The following is a 16,526-nucleotide window of genomic DNA, read 5'->3' as shown; positions in this document are numbered from 1 at the left end:
AATACTTGAAACAAAGTGGTATTACAATACTCCGGTACATAAATTATTTATTCATTTTAGAAAGGCGTACTACCCAGTTAGGAGAGAAACATTATACAACGTTCTTACAGAATTGGGAATACCGAGAAAGCTAATTAGATTAATTAAGATATATTTAAATGAATCCCGAAGTAAAGTCCGGGTATGAAACTTTTTGTCCACAAGCGTTCACGTCAAAAATGGCCTGAAACAAGGACTTGCGTTGTGGCCATTATTATTTAACTTTGTGCTGAAATACGCCATAAGGAAAATCAAAGATAGCAACCACGACCTAGACATGAACGATATTCACTAGGTCATGGCATATGATGATGATGAAAATTTAATAGGGAATGATAGGAGAACAATAGAAAGAAATGCAGAGATCTTATTAAACGCTTGCAGGGACATGGGTTTAGAAGTAAATGCAGAGAAAACTAAATACATGGAAGTGCGTCGGGACCGTAATACGGCAAATTGTGGATGCGTTAAAATATTAAATAATACTTTTGATAAAGTGTATACTTTCAAACATTTAGAATCGATATTAACAGATGAAAATCATATTCACGAAGAAATTAAATGTTGACTAAAAGCAGGGAATTCGTGTTACTATTCGGTTCAAAATCTCTTGTCGTTGCGAATGCTGTCGAGGAACTTGAAGCTTAAAATATATAAAAAGTTAATCATGCCTGTTGTTCTGTATGGTTGCGAAACATGGTCGCTTACTCTGAGGGAAGAACATAGATTGAAAGTATTTGAGAACAAGATCCTGAGAAGAAAATTCGGACCCAAGAGGAACGGGAATGGGGAATGGTGGAAACTTCGTAACGAGGAACTACATAATTTATACGGTTTACCCAACATTGTTAGGGTCGTCAAGTCTACGAGGCTTAGGAGGCCGGGCATATAGCTAGAACGGAAGAAAGTAGAAACGCTTTCAAAGTCCTAACTGGAAGACCTATCGGAAAATGACCATTAGGAAGACCTAGGCGCAGATGGGTATGTTTGTCACCATATACTGTGTTTGGCATGTATATGAATATATGTAGTACATGAATGCTTCAATTACTCGTAAACTATCCTTGACGGATCAAATCGGATGTCTCATTTGAACTTCCATGTCACATTCCTTTCATAGTACAAAGTTTCATTTCAGAAATACAACCCTTGTAAAACAGTGTTATCTTTCACAGAAAGTGATATAAACGACAACAATCTTACCTTTTAACACAAGCAGTCTAGCTATGACGTATCTAGACTGGTTACTTCGATATCCCACAAGCGTTAGAGACAATTGACGTAACTTATCTATCGAAAAGGCCAACACTTATATTCCAAATATCTTAAAACAATTGTAGCTAATAAGCAGGCCTTCAACATTTCACGAAGACAACAACTCTAATTCCTGTCTGCCTTCTGTTTATACGTATGACGTAACTGCAGGCGAAACTACTCTCATATCGGAAAGAAAACTTTTTAATAAAGTGTATAAGTAGAATCTACCGTTTTATATACATAATATGTTCAGAGAGTATTTTAGCTTTGCAAACGCAACGAACACGTTCATATACTGAAAGTCTATTCCTTTTACCATAAACAATATAATTAGTGAACAAAGGCTGAGATTTAGCAGTCTTTCATAATAAGTGTGAAATTCTGTGAAACAAAATTCATCACGAGATGTATTCTCATCCAGTCCAAATGAGAAAAGATAACAAACACCCAAATGCGCTTTACACAATTCTTAACTAATAATCTCAAGTGCGGTTTAACTAGTTCCAACAAAAGTGAAATGAGAAGGTGGGAGGAATCCTAGTACAATATTTTATTTATATGCGCCATTCAATTTTTTTGTTAAATCAAAAACTTTCATATAAGTATTGAATGCGAATTATTTCCTATAGCTAGCATTTCCCAAACTCTATAAGTAACCCGGGGTTTAATATGGCAGGCATAAATGAAAATTTATGAATTTAAAAGGAATTCTCTTTATAATGAAGAATCTTCTCAAATGCTTACATACAATATACAATCATTCTCAATAATAATATCAAAAAATTACATAACTAGGGAATATTATGGAAACTAAACTGTATTTCATCTATTCTTCTTACGTTAGGTCTTTTGATTTTAAAGTGAACTCACAACATACAAAGATTTGCTTCCCATGAAGCATATGCTCAATCTTTTGACACAATAATAATTTACAATTTCTCTTATTGGGAAAATGATATACAAAATTACAAAGTAAATCAAGAACTAACCTAATATAGGATATTTACAAATTTATGAACAGCAACTCCTCGATATATATGACTCCACAATTAAGCCTAGGTGCTTATTAAAATAGTACAGCAGGTATACGAAGTGGGAGATAACTATCTCTACTTAGCTTGTAGATTGTTGAATATAATACTGTTGAAGAAACAATTTCGAATAAATTACTTAATTTATAAATTTCCACTCGATCACCCACACGAATAGTCCACTCGTGGAAAATTCCATACTACCAACAGATCGTCAAAATGGTAAAATGTATGGTCACTCCGCTAAAGAAATAGTTTTCACAGAATGTCTAATATAATGTGTTGCACTATTAAGCCGCGAATCACCTACCACAAACTGTACTCCTTTCAGATCTAACAAAACTTTTTGGTATGCTAATATATGTATATGAATAGCAAGAGACCTCTTCTGAAAGGTGTTGCCCTTTACCAATTTCACACTTATTATGCTAGTGCCTACTCCAGTGCGCTCTTTTTTTCTAGCCATACTTCGGCATTCTACCACCTAAACCAAGTGGCGCTCTCAGTAATATTGTCATGTCTAATGCGCTGGCCTTCCGGTTTTCTCGAAATAAGTAAATAATACATTTATATGAACGAGGTCAGATAGATCCCACTCCACGAATTGTATTTTTTAATTAAATTACCATATACTCGATTAACGAAAATTCGTTACAGTGGTCCCGCTTTTATTTGTCCTCTTCGGGTGGCTTGTTGTCCTTAGGATCCTTTCGTGTGGTCCGTCTCTTTTCGGTTTCCTTCCTCTCTTCCGCTTTACTGTATCGTCTGCCACTGTAAATAATGGCACGTGTCCTTATACATGTGCTTTTTGTGTTCTGATGTTTGGATCCTTACACCTCCACCGATGAAAACATTCAAGAAATACATTTGTCATGGATGGAAGTTAGTTCCACTATAACACTGATACACTTTTAAACACTGTAAATTCACAAAACGAAAACTTGTTGTGACATATATATATATATGTGTGTGTGTGTGTGTGTGTGTGTGTGCGTGTGCGTGTGCGTGCGTGTGTGTATAAGAAACGTTTTCTCTATACTCGATAGAGCTCAAAACTTCATTTTTACGGGAATTGAATATTTATTTTATTCTACATGACCTTTCATTGGGACAAGTTCAAACAGCGCGAATCCCCTAGAGGAATTTTGTCACGGAATTGGTCACTAAAATACTGAAGGTTTATTCAAAACTTGATAGAGAACATGGACGAGAAACACGGTAATGTTACTGAATAAGATTTTGCTGCTAGTATTATTGTTTTTATTACTGTTGATGTTATTTTTATTTCGTCATGATGTACTCTCTAGTTTTTATTAGTATATTGTTTTATTGAGTTGGTTTTGTGTATAGTATAATGGGTTACATCTTCATTGTTACATGATTGAAAAAAAATACAAACATTATGTATATTTCAAAAACTAACACCAAAGTGTAAGAATACAAAGTGATTACGTAGTAAGCAATGAAGTACATTTGTGTTGAAGTTGGTAGTCTCTCAGAACATCTTCATAAAATCTTTTTGCTTCTTCTGGCATTTGAAAAAAATCATGAGTTTCTTCACGTCAATCTTCTCACCTTACACCATGCTCACCTTCTATTGGCATGAGGCCCTCAGCATTTCTTCGTGGCATATTTTAATTCCAGATTTGAAAATAGAAACCTCCACAGGTAAATTTCTGTTGGGTACACTTATAGAAAAAGTACATAAGAAGACTTTCTGTACGATATGACACATTATTATGTGAAATGCGAACTTTGCTTTCAAAATCTTCTAAGAAGTTTCCTTTAGTGGTTTGATATGTCAGTCCCTGTTGAGAACTTTGACAAGTCTATGGAATTGCAGGATTTAGTAGTATTCATTGAGTGACAAAATAACATCCTTTCTTCTGTACTGTTTCTCAATACTACCAAACACACTATCATAAGCCGTAGCTGGGTCCTCTGATGGGAAAGAAATTGTATAAAGTCTTAAATTTTATACTTCTTTCCTAAAATGCAATAAGCATGGTCATTATTACGCTGTTCTTATTTTCAGCTGGACATGAACCTGAGAAAAAAATGTGTAGTGGATGAACTCTTTCCATTTTTCTGGCAAGGTCTAAGAGAAAACGCAACAAAGCAGATACAACCCTGTACCTTCATTCACGACTTGCGTGTGCTTACGTGGGAGTGGTTCATTGTAGTGTATATAACACTAATGAGAGACATAGACGTGAAGCGAGACCTTGTTGTCGGGTCTGTGTTTCGGCTATGTGCTGTATCGAGTTTTGAGAAATCGCTGTGCACGCGCTCCATCGAGTTCTGACAAAACGCTTATGATTCAGTATTCTATACACATGGCACATATTGAGATCTGCCAATTCTGATTTCACAGCTTGATTGGGAGCATAAAAGGCATACATATCAGTATATACACTTTCGTTTCCCAACATCTTTGCTCAAACGAATTTGTGCTCTAAGTCTAGTTAATAAATATATAACAGTTCACTAATGGTTGTTATTCTTCGAGGATGTTGTTTATTGTTGACGTCATACGCGGTATCTGCAGAATGACCATTTGAATTTTGACCTCACTAGTAGCCGCTGGTGAGTTATGTCGTTCTAATGGTAACAACATGTCTAGACGATTAGTTAAGCTTTAATTTTCATAACAGGACTTATAAAAGATGAGGCAGGAATATATTATTATTACTAGAACCTAGAAAATGAGAATTATGGTATTAGAATCTAGATTTTTCTTTTTTTAAAGAAAGAAACAGAGAACGTAAATTATGGTCACTCTGTATAAGAATGTCAGAAGACTGATTTATAAATATCCTGTGTAAGAAAAGAAAACTGACGTAATAAGCAATTATATAATTTGTATTGAAGAAGGTTTGTTGGAAACAAAAGAGTATCGAGTTTCGTCCTTGCCTGTTTTAATGATTTTGGAGGTAAAAAGGAGAGGAGAAAAAGTGTTGTGTTCATAGATTGCTAGCTCAACGAAAATACTGATATACAGAAGTGAAAAACAGAGTGAGATAAATTGTATATGTAAAGTAAATATATGCGATTTTATAGTTGTTAGTGCAGCTCTTCTATTGGTATCTTTCTCCCTTTCTCATCCTGGTCCATTGTCTGCTGCTAGTAAGTTTTTGTAATTTTGTGGTATTGTTCTTCTATTATACCTATGTCTTCTTAAATAGATATTCTCTCAGATGGGTCCTTGTAAAATGGCTCCAAACGGTCCACTGAGATATGCTGTGCCCTGTTCGTGAATTTAATAGGTAGTTCTAGTCGCTACAAATTTCGATTAATTTTCTTTTTTTCACTGCCGGTTCTTCGTAGTGATTGGTAAAGTGTGCGGATAGACAAGATCTCCTGGTTTGTAATATGCTTGTTTATGGCGTTTTTCCGTAAAACTTCTTTTGTTTGATGTATGCCTGTTCCAGATTGGTTTGTACTTTCTTCCTGATTGCTGTTAATTTATACCTGGTAACTTGTATCTTTTGTTTACACTCGAACGTGCATTCTATCAGGATTCTAGGTTCATATCCAAATAACAAAACACTCGATGAATATTTGGTCACACATTGTATATAAAGGTTAGTGCCGAAAATAACGTATGGTTGCCATTTTTTCCAATCGAGACAAGTATATATATATTAGTTCGTTCAATAATGATTGGCACTCCCCCCTATAACTGGTGCCAAGTAGAAGTTTGAAATGTTCGTTGATGTATGCATTAAGATAGACTATAGTACTATCAAACCCCATTCAATGATTTTGTTTCTTTCCGTAGGTAGCACAAGGTAGCAGCAGTTGTTCCAACTTTCCAGGGCGCTGGTGGACAGCGAAAAGACAGCATGGAAGCAGACAAACATGGGCGACGGTGGACAGTATGGTTTCTCTGGAGGAAAGGAATGAATACTTCAGACATTTACAACAGATTATTAGCCGTGTGTGGGGACACAACACCAAGTCGCATATCCGTGTTTCGTTGGGTATCCAAATTCAAAGAAAGCAAAGACAGTGCTGCAAAAAACAATAACACTGGGCGCACTGCAACTGCACGCAGACCATGAAATGCCGCGCGAGTGAATGATTTGATAATGGAACAAAGGAGAATCACGTGTGATGAACTAGAGAAAGAAACAGGTCTATCACGGGATTCCCTCTACACTATCATCCATGAGGATTTGAAGCTGCACAAGGTGTGTGCACAATGGGTTCCTCCTGACCTTGCGCGTTGCACAGAAACAAAAGCGTGTGGAGATTTGCCAGCAATTGATGCAACAGTACAGTGAAAGTCCGACCGAGTTCTTTGAGCGTCTGGTCACTGTCGACGAAACTTGGTTCCTCTAGATTCCAGGGAAGAAACGATAGTCCATGGAATGGAGACATACTGGAAGCCCTCCTCCCATGAAGGCACTGATTGGACTATTGGTGAGGAAACAAATGACTACCGTTTTCTGGGATCAGGAAGGCATACTGCTGGTGGAATGGCTCCGTTCCAATACATCCATCGATCGTGAGAGCTACTGCCGTTCACTGCATAGACTGCACCGACACATCCAACAACTCCGACAAGGAAAATGGGGCGGTGGCGTTCTTCTCCAACACGACAATGCACGGCCGCATGTCAGTCGCCAGACAATTTCCACAGTGCATGAACTAGGGTTTAGTATACCTCCGCATCCTGCATATTTGTCGGATCTGGCTCCCAGCGTCTATGCTTTATTGGACACAATGAAAGAGAGCATGGGAGATAAAAAGTTCAACACAAATGAACTCCACGTTTGTCCGCCAGTGGCAGAGAAATACCCCCAAAAATGGTTTGCTACACAAATAAGTAAGCTTCCAGAACGGTGGCAAATCTGCATAGACATTGCCGGGGAATACCTCTAAAATAAACATTTAATAGTTTGTTCAATAAATGGTTTCTGTGAAAATAAATTAATTGTAATGCCAATCATTTCTGAACGCCCCAAGTATATATATATATATATATATATATATATATATATATATATATATATATATATATATATAATTTTGTTGGTTTGCTCTACTAATCTAATCGAATCGTGCTTATATGCTGGCAATCATATATAGTTGAAATCGTACTTCTGCCTAAAATATTGTAGACGAGCGGCTCACTGTACTGGATGTTAGTCCAAACACAATGTCGTAAATTCTCCGAATTTTACCATGATGTCATATTATAAAGATTTCTCTATGTTTTCGGTATTTATTGCGTCTAGTGTTTTTACAACATAACGCGTAGCTAATTCTGTGGCTACTACTATATATTTAGTTCGTCTTTGTTTGCTTTCAAATGACGCAAGTTCGTCATATATTCACATTGTTCGTATATCTTCCACAGGGTAATGCAGTAGCTCAGCCTGTTTCTTTTCTGGTAGCTTTTTTAATCTCTGACAATTTAGGCACGTGGGTATTACATGAGCAACATAGTTAAGGTATGGTTTATAGAATTTCTTCATAGCGGTTTATATGCTTTTGTTAAACCTAAATGGGCCTTTTCAGCCTACTTGTCGAAGGGTGTAAACCACAAATTAGATAATGACTTGTGTATACTTAAAAGGTAACAGACCATAACCGGGATGATTTTGTTTTGTGGTTAATATGTTGTCTTTAAGACAAACAAATGTTGCCGATCTAACTGTGGAGATTATAGTATATATGGTTGTTTTCCCTCTACGACCGAGACGATATCTTTGCAATTGTCGTCTTTACGCTCTTCTTCCGCTATGTTTCGTCAAAGATTTTTATTTTCTACTTCTAAAGTCTGTTGAATATAAAGACATAATAAACTTTACCTTTCTTTCTTGACGGTTGTCTTTATTCTCTCCTTCCTTTATGATGTCTTTTGTTTGTTGAAGTCTACTAATTATGTCGGCGGGGTGTTCGGAACATGTAAATACTGTATATTGAAGTCATAAGCGGCTAGGAATAATTTGTATCAGATCGGGTTGTGTATCTAATGTACCTAAGCATTTGGTGTCCCCGTAGAGATTGAATTTTCTATTTAGTCAAAGTAACGAATTTTTCGTAAGGTATATATTTATAAGAACGTATATTTCTTTGTGTCAAATACTAGTCTTCCGCTCACTTTTCGTCAATCTCCTAAAACAGTAAGCGACTACGTTTTCTCTATCAGTTTTTTGGGTTTATGACAAGTGAGTATTCCTCCTGTTCGTATCTGGCTTGATTCGCAGTACAGGCGCATTTTTAGTGAATTGTCAAAATGAGAGAGGAAAGGAGCTTGAAGTATGTCTTTTTTGACTTGAGGAGTTTGACGCAATAAGGGCGTAAGTCTGAAACATGCAGATAGAGAAAAACGATGTTGAAAATATAAGTAGCTTTTTTCTCAGAAAAAAACAATGTAATATGCAGCATTTTATACCGATATTGAATTGAAATGTTACCAGAAGGCTAAACAAGCATGGCAAAAGCCACAAATGCGTTAGATACAAAAACGGCGAAAACTCACTTTCGTCCTTGTTACATCAAGTTCCTCAATTCAAGATTTTGGGGCCAAAACAGCTTAAGTCCACAAAATGAAAATGTAAAGCAGGTAGATTCACAACGGTTTCTACTCGTACGATTTCCTTGAAACTTGGCATATATATAGTAAACCGAAAATAAATCGACCCTTTGGCCACTACAGTGCTACTTTTTTCAAAACAGCCGAAGATTATGATATTCTAGATCTCCGCGAAAATGACCGAAACCGAGATATGTTGTAGATATATTGATCTTGAGAAAACTTCTTAACGGAAATAACCACCAATCAGTGACAATTTGCCCACTACAGGGCCATTTTTCTGAAAGCAACCGAAGATAGTGATATTCTTGATTTCGATGAAAATGACTGAAACTGTGATATGTTGTACAAATTGTGATTGTGAAAAACAGTTTCAATAGGCACAGCCACCAATCACTGACTATTTGGCCACTACAGGGTCACATTTTTGTGAACAGCGGAAGGTAACGGTATTCTCGATTTCGGTAAGAATGAATGAAACCGTGATTTGTTGTAGATATTGTAATCCTGAGAAAACGTCTCAATTTGTACAACATCCATCACTGACCGTTTGACCACTATTGGTCCACGTTTTTACAGGCAGATAGGAATTTCAAGAAAATCGTAGACCTTTACTTTGACGGCCCTAGTACCCGTTCTTTTCTTTACAGAGCCATGAACTATACCTCGTTTTAAAGGATATGGAACATAAATTCAAATGCGCTAACTTTGTTGTCCGTCATGAGAAACATATAGAACAAGAACAAGAGGAAAATTTAGAAGAAAATGAGATTTTTAAAGGAAATTTGTCAAAAGTTGACAACACTCTTACATGTCGTACGCAGGAAAAATATTTTCACGTGTACTCCAGGCATTGGATACAATCATGCAAAAAGTGAAAGGTGAAAGTTCTATACCAACTAAGAACAATTCCGAATATGTTTTCTACGAGAATCTCCCTGTACATATTTTTCGAAATATTTTCGTCTACCCTGGCGTCCCTAAATGACACAGAGATATAAGTCATACCACATTTAAAACCTTGTGAGACACAGATTTCTATAATGTAAGAACTGTGCCCCTTGTGCCCAACCCATAGAAGAAGCTGAAAAAGAAATTTAAAAAAATGAAATAAAGAATACCTTTTCTCGAAGTCGGCAACACTGTTTTGTCGTTCGCAAAAATGGCCATACACAGTGTATCATTAGTTAGGATTTTTATTTATCTCTATTGAAAACACCTTTATGCTTGTAGCTCTTTTGGAGGGAGGAAACTTGTACATCCAACTTCTACCTCTACTCTTCCGCTGCTGGACTCCCAATGTAGACGAAATGCACACCGTTGAATCCTTCCTAAAGAGATAGAAATCTAAATCATCTTTTTTATTTTAATTACGAGCGAAGTGATGGAGGTGTAAACTGCTAGCTCAACTCTTGAATCGCTCGTCCTGTAAAGGTTAAATGAGCAGAAGATAACGGTATTGTGAATTTCGGTGTAACTGCTTGAAAATGTTATATGTTGCTGACCGTTTGGTCACTACGAGGCAACTTTTCTTGGAATCAGTAGAAGGTAACTGTATTCTGAATTTGGATGGAATTGCTTCAAGCCATAATATGTTGCTAATATTGGATCCTGAGAAAAGTTTGAATGTACACAAGCACCCACCACTGATGGTTCGGAGAATTAAGAACCACGTTTTTTGACAACAGGCGAAGATAGGTCTGAATTTCGGTGGAATTGTTGAAACTATGATATATAGTAGATATTCTGATCCTGGGAAAGCGTCTCAATGGACACAGCCACAAATCACTGGACATTTAGCAACTACAGTACCACATTTATTACAACAGCAGAAGGTAACGATATTCTGTAAATTTGGGGCAATTGTATGAAGCCTCGAAACGTCCTATCCAACAACCTGGAAAAGGGATGGGAAGAGTAGCGTGTAACAACATTTATGCATAGACAACATTCCGATGTTTATCTTGAGGAACAAAGGAAAACCTTGGAAAGCACTAGACAATTTTTCTTAGGATCATGACATCTACAACGCATCAGAGTTTCGTTCATTTTCTCCGTAATCAAAACTATCGTTATACCCGGCTGTTTTCAATAATCTGGACCTGTAGTGGCCATACGGTCAACAACTGATGGTTGTGTCTAATACGAATTTCTCTCACGAAGAGAAGATTTACAACATATCACAAATTTTCGCATTCGTACAGAAATACAGAACATCCTTATACTTGGCTGTTTTCAAGAAAGTAACCTTGTGGTGACGAAACGATTAGTGATTTGTGGTTTTGTCCATAAGACTTTTTTTCAGGATGTCAACACATTACTGCAACATATTACTGTTTGTGTAATTTTCATCGAAATCCAGCATATCACTATTTTTGGCTCGTTTGCTTTCAAAGTGGCTTCATACTGGCCAAACGGTCAGTAATTGGTGGTTTTCTTGATTAAGACGTTTTCTAAGGATCATAATATCTACAACATATCACAGTTTTAGTCATTTGCATCGAAATCCAGAATATCACTATCTTCGACTACTTTCAAAAAAGTGGCCTTGTAGTGACCAAACGGTCAGTGATTGGTGGTTATGTCCTTTAAGACGTTTTCTCAGAATCATAATATCTACAACTTATCACAGTTTCAGTCATTTTCATCGTAATCATGAATATCTCAATCTTCAGCGGCTTTCAAAAAAGTGTCCCTGTAGTGTCCAAACGGTTAGTGATTGCTAGTAATATCCGTTAAGAATTTTTCCAGGATGAACATATCTACAAAATATCACAGTTTCACTCATTTTCAAAAAATGCTGAATATCACTATCTTCGGCTGCTTTAAAAAAATGTGGCGCTGTAGTGGTCAAACGGTCAGTGATTGGTGGTTATGTCCGTTAAGAATTTTTTCAAGATCAAAATATCTACAACATATCACGGACTCAGTCATTTTTTCTGAAACCCGGAATATCGTTATCCTTAGCTGTTTTGAAAATAGTGGCACTGTAGTGGCCAAATGGTCAGTGAGTTTTGGTTGTGCCCATTGCGACTTTTTCTCACGTACACAATATAAAAAAAAACATATCACGATTTTAAGGCTTTCCGCAGAAATCTAATTTCCGTAAAGATTGTGCTGGTCCTTTGTCATTTCGAAGGAAACCATTGCCCCGTTAAACTCTTTTCTCGCAAAAACGACTAAACCCGTATTTCCTACTTTGAAGTCATCTTTCCATCGGCAGAGTTTCGTTTCTAGAATGTGGCCATTTTAATCAAGAGGGCCCATTCTTGAAAAGGTTGCCTTTGCCCCCTGAACCTATTTTCCGAAAGAAACCGAAAAATACATGTCGATTTATTTTCGGTTTACTATATATGTGCAAAGTTTGAAGAAAATCGGAATGTGTGGAAACCGTTCTGAAGCTACCTCCTTTACATTTTCAGTTTTTGGACTTAATCTGTTTTTGCTTCAATCCTTCAATAGTTTAAACAATATACCATGCTTCTTTGTCTTTTTAAATTTAGATTTAGGAGTTACTAATTTTTGAAATGGCTCAGTTTTGGTCGTGAAGTCCATATGTGCTCTAAAACATGAACATAACCCTACCAAAATTTTAAAAATCCTTTGATAGTTCAATTTTTAGATATTCCTATTTACCTAGCTATTTAATGATATTTTAATTGGATTTTCCACTGACGAGGAATTTTAGTACGTTAAGATCGTGGTAACATAACTGCGGTTTCTTGGCAGATGCACGAAAATCGTTTTTTGTAAACTTCTTTAATAGTAATTCAAAGTTGTGTAGCTGCTGCTGGAAGTTGTAATCCCCGTAAATGATATCATCAGGGAAACAAGTAATTCCATTCGGTAGGTCATCCAAAATCATCCTCGTGGCGAGAGTAAGCCCTTGACTTGCGGTCAGATGTTCCGCTACGTACTCATACATTCGTACGACTTTCTGGAGAAAATTAATTCGATAGTGATTTATTTTCGATGATGGGGATGAAGCAAAATTTCATGATAACTTGTCCAGAGGTCCAAGCTGTTTATATAAGTTTTTTAGAGCTTTAAACGTCTTCCGTACATTGGAGAGGTATTGAAAGATATATAGTATATCTATTACATTTCTGCAGGTTAAGGCCAATCGAAATTCCCGTGTGTTTCATTTATGCAGAACCTAAAGTGAAGAACTAAATTCTCTGTGGTCTGTGGGTCTAATTATGATTGCGTTAAGGAGTTCTTGAATTTGTTTGTCTACCTGGTCTCCGATATCAAGTTGATTCTATGCGGAACGCTCATGACATACAGTCAATTTAGAAATTCTAATCTAGTAACCATATCCCCTAAACTACCCAATATCGTCGTGGGTATATGTAAAACCGTCCCTATACTTGAACAATAATTCATAAACTACCTGTTTTTGAGTTTGATTAAGTTGGAGTTGACATCAAAGAGCTCCTTATTTAAAACGTTTTCCCGTGTATTTTGGTCGTTCTTCAGTGTCTAATTTTTTAAAGAGAAATTGGTGCTTCTAAAGCGTTAAAAGAAATAGCTTGACCTCCCTCAAGAAGTGCCACTGCTGTATTCTTCTTTATAATCACGCTGTTAATATTAAGATTAATATTAGAATTGTTATTTTTTTTACGTCCATCTTTTAGTCGAGAGCATGTATTATAGCTTTCAAGTATACCAGGAAGCAATGATACTTACGAGAATTCGGTGTCAGCATTATTTCTTTTTCGCTGCTACTCGAACAAACGTATGTGAGCAGAAAGGAAGGGTTATGCATTTAGTTAGGTATAAAGAGCCTTGCCGAGGTTGCATTACGATTCGAATTGTAAGAGCTGACAGTGTGTCTTCCTTATTCTCAGCTGGTAGTTGAGTCTTCCGCGGATATTTAAAGAAAAAATGTTTTATTGAAGTCTATGGTGGAATACGTGCATTGGGAAGTCAATTCCAAAATAATTGACATTGACCTACCTGCAATCCGAAAGTAACGGATTTATCCTATTTTAAATGCTATTAATGCTATTTGCTTTAAATAAATGTTTCTTTCTGACATCCCCTTAACAACTGTTCGGAATGAAATTAAATCCGTTCCCGGTGGTATGGATTCTAACGGCCCAATTGAAAATATACTCATTGTATCAATTCTTGCAATTTGTAGTCCTAATTGAGTATGTATTGTTAATTTTGATCTATGAGTTTCATCTCCTAAATTGATGTTTTCACGCCGATCTCCCAAATTTTCTGACTGGTTTTCTGTTGCAGGAATTTACTAATTTATTTCATTATGATTGCTGATATCTACCTTTCCTTCCTGATAATTTGCTATTTTGGCTATCGGCCTCCTTGTCAAGGGGTGGCCTTACATGCTTTCTTGACGTTTAAGATAAGTGGAAGGTCCATGTACTCGTTTCGTACGTATAGAACACACTAATATTTGGTCCTCCGCAGGTGTAGCCCGTTGACTATTCTCTGATGGTCCTTGTTTTTCTTTCCTTTACTAGGATATTGATTATTCCTCTTCCTATATTATTGATTTCCATTCTTTGGTTGATTTCTATAGCTTGACTGGTCTATCAGTAATGATAATTCTGCTATTGTTTCGGCCAAGGTAAATAGATCTGTATAATAGGATTTTGTTCGTGGTGGAGAACCGTCTTCGGTTCTTAGTACATATTATGATATTCTTATGGATTATGTGCAGATTGTTGAGAGGATTTTAAAGATGGGTTAGACTGATAGGTTTCAAATTGTTGCTGAGATGCAGGTATATAACTGTGCGTTGGATGCATTGCAGGTTGAATCTATGTAGGATCTGTATGATGGTATGATTGTACCATAGGGATACTTCATTTTTGCTTCATTTGCTAATACACATGATGGATTCTGTTGGTTAGGCCAGGGTTTTGGTCGTATAACATATGAAGGTGCCATGTTGCATATCTTAATTGTTGCCATGATATCTTTTTTCGTAAAAGGTCATTGGCGCCTTCGAAGGTGTTCCGTTTTGTTTGTAAAGCGTCTAGTGTTTCAAAACTTTGTAATGGATTTTTTGGGAAATCGTGCTTTAATCCTAAAGATATGTGGTGAATCTTTTGCTTTTCAAACGCGTCTGTTATTAAAAGACTAATCGAACCGAGTTTACGCAAAAAAGAATACTAATTATAATAATCTATGGGTTCATCTATTCCTTGCTGCATTTTGAATAGTTCCTGTTACGCCTTGTATGATGGAATCTTCGCCATACTGAATGCAAGTAATGTAGATTTTAAATTTTCATATAATAATGTTCTTAATTGTTTTTTTCTTAAGTTGCAATACAAAGTCTAACGCCGAATGCTGTATGTATATAGGTAAGTTTTTCTTCTTTTTTTGCTTGTGAACATGGTTACATGGTCGTCATGTTATCTAACAATATGAGAAGTCCGTATGGGTCCGTATGCACGTGTGCTGAATATTTCGTAAGATGAGAACACATTAGATGCACCGTCTGTCATATTAAAGTAGGTATTGTTATTTCCTCGTGACTTATATGTCTGCTTACAAGACTTTGTTTCCAGCACAAAATCGCACTCAAGAAACGTAAGGAAAAAAAAAGGAATGAAGAATAATTAAACTTACATGATATTTGATACTGACCTCATTAGTTTTGGGTCAGATAAAAAGTTAAGAAAACGAGCGCCTAACACAAAAGTCCCCAGCCTATCACCTTAAATCTTTTATAGGTAAAGCCAAATAACGCTGCGCGTGTGTCGTTTCCCCTTCTTCAATTTTAGTATAACATTTCTAAATGCATTATCTTTAATTTATAAAGAACAATTAATACTATATTTTTCTCTAAAGTGACCAGATGAATGAGATATGTGTTTTGCAGGGTACTCCTTCTACTCCTTGCAGCAAGGAGAACACTTTCAATGTTATAGTTGAGATTTGTGGATAACCCTTTCAGTTCACAGCAGCATCCCAAAGTTTTAGTTGTAGTTAGGATCCCTAGTCAAGTGGGACATAGAGGTTGGGAAAGATATATCCCTCGTCCAGTGCGATCTCAGAGAAGGTAATGATTAGTCGTTCAGTCTTCAGATTGATACCAGGTCCTTCCGTGGTCCCTCTTTTATTTCTCTTGTTCGAGTGGCTCGACCTCCTTAAGATCCTTTCGTGTGGCCCGTCTCCTTCCAGTTTCCTTCGTGTCCTTCCGTTTCTTCTTTAGTGTATTGTCTGCTTTTGTAAATAATGGCACATGTAGTTAGACATGTTCTTGTGCTGTGATGTGAGATCCTTATAATATACACCGTATGTTAGGTTTTCTTTATATGGTTGAAAGATATTTCAAAGTAAGTATAAGTGTACGCCTGATGTACTTGAAACCATAAAAGCCTTATATATATATATATATATATATATATATATATATATATATATATGTGTGTGTGTGTGTGTGTGTGTGTGTGTGTGTTTGTCATTAATGTTAAATATTTAAGAGTAATATTTACTAAACAATGCAATTAGAGCCTTAAATTTATGATTTTTTTAACAAAGAATATAGTACAAACATTTATGTGCCTCTGTAAAAATTCTGGCTATTAGATGTTTAATCTTTTTAAAGGGTAATTTGCAATAGGTACTTTACGAATTTGGTATTATTACACTTTTAGATATAAATTTAATAG

Source organism: Thermobia domestica, chromosome 9, assembly GCF_964235325.1.
Source record: "Thermobia domestica chromosome 9, izTheDome1.hap1.1, whole genome shotgun sequence".
Classification (NCBI taxonomy): domain Eukaryota; kingdom Metazoa; phylum Arthropoda; class Insecta; order Zygentoma; family Lepismatidae; genus Thermobia; species Thermobia domestica.
The sequence above is the reverse complement of the archived record's forward strand: the minus strand, read 5'-3'. Positions refer to the sequence as shown.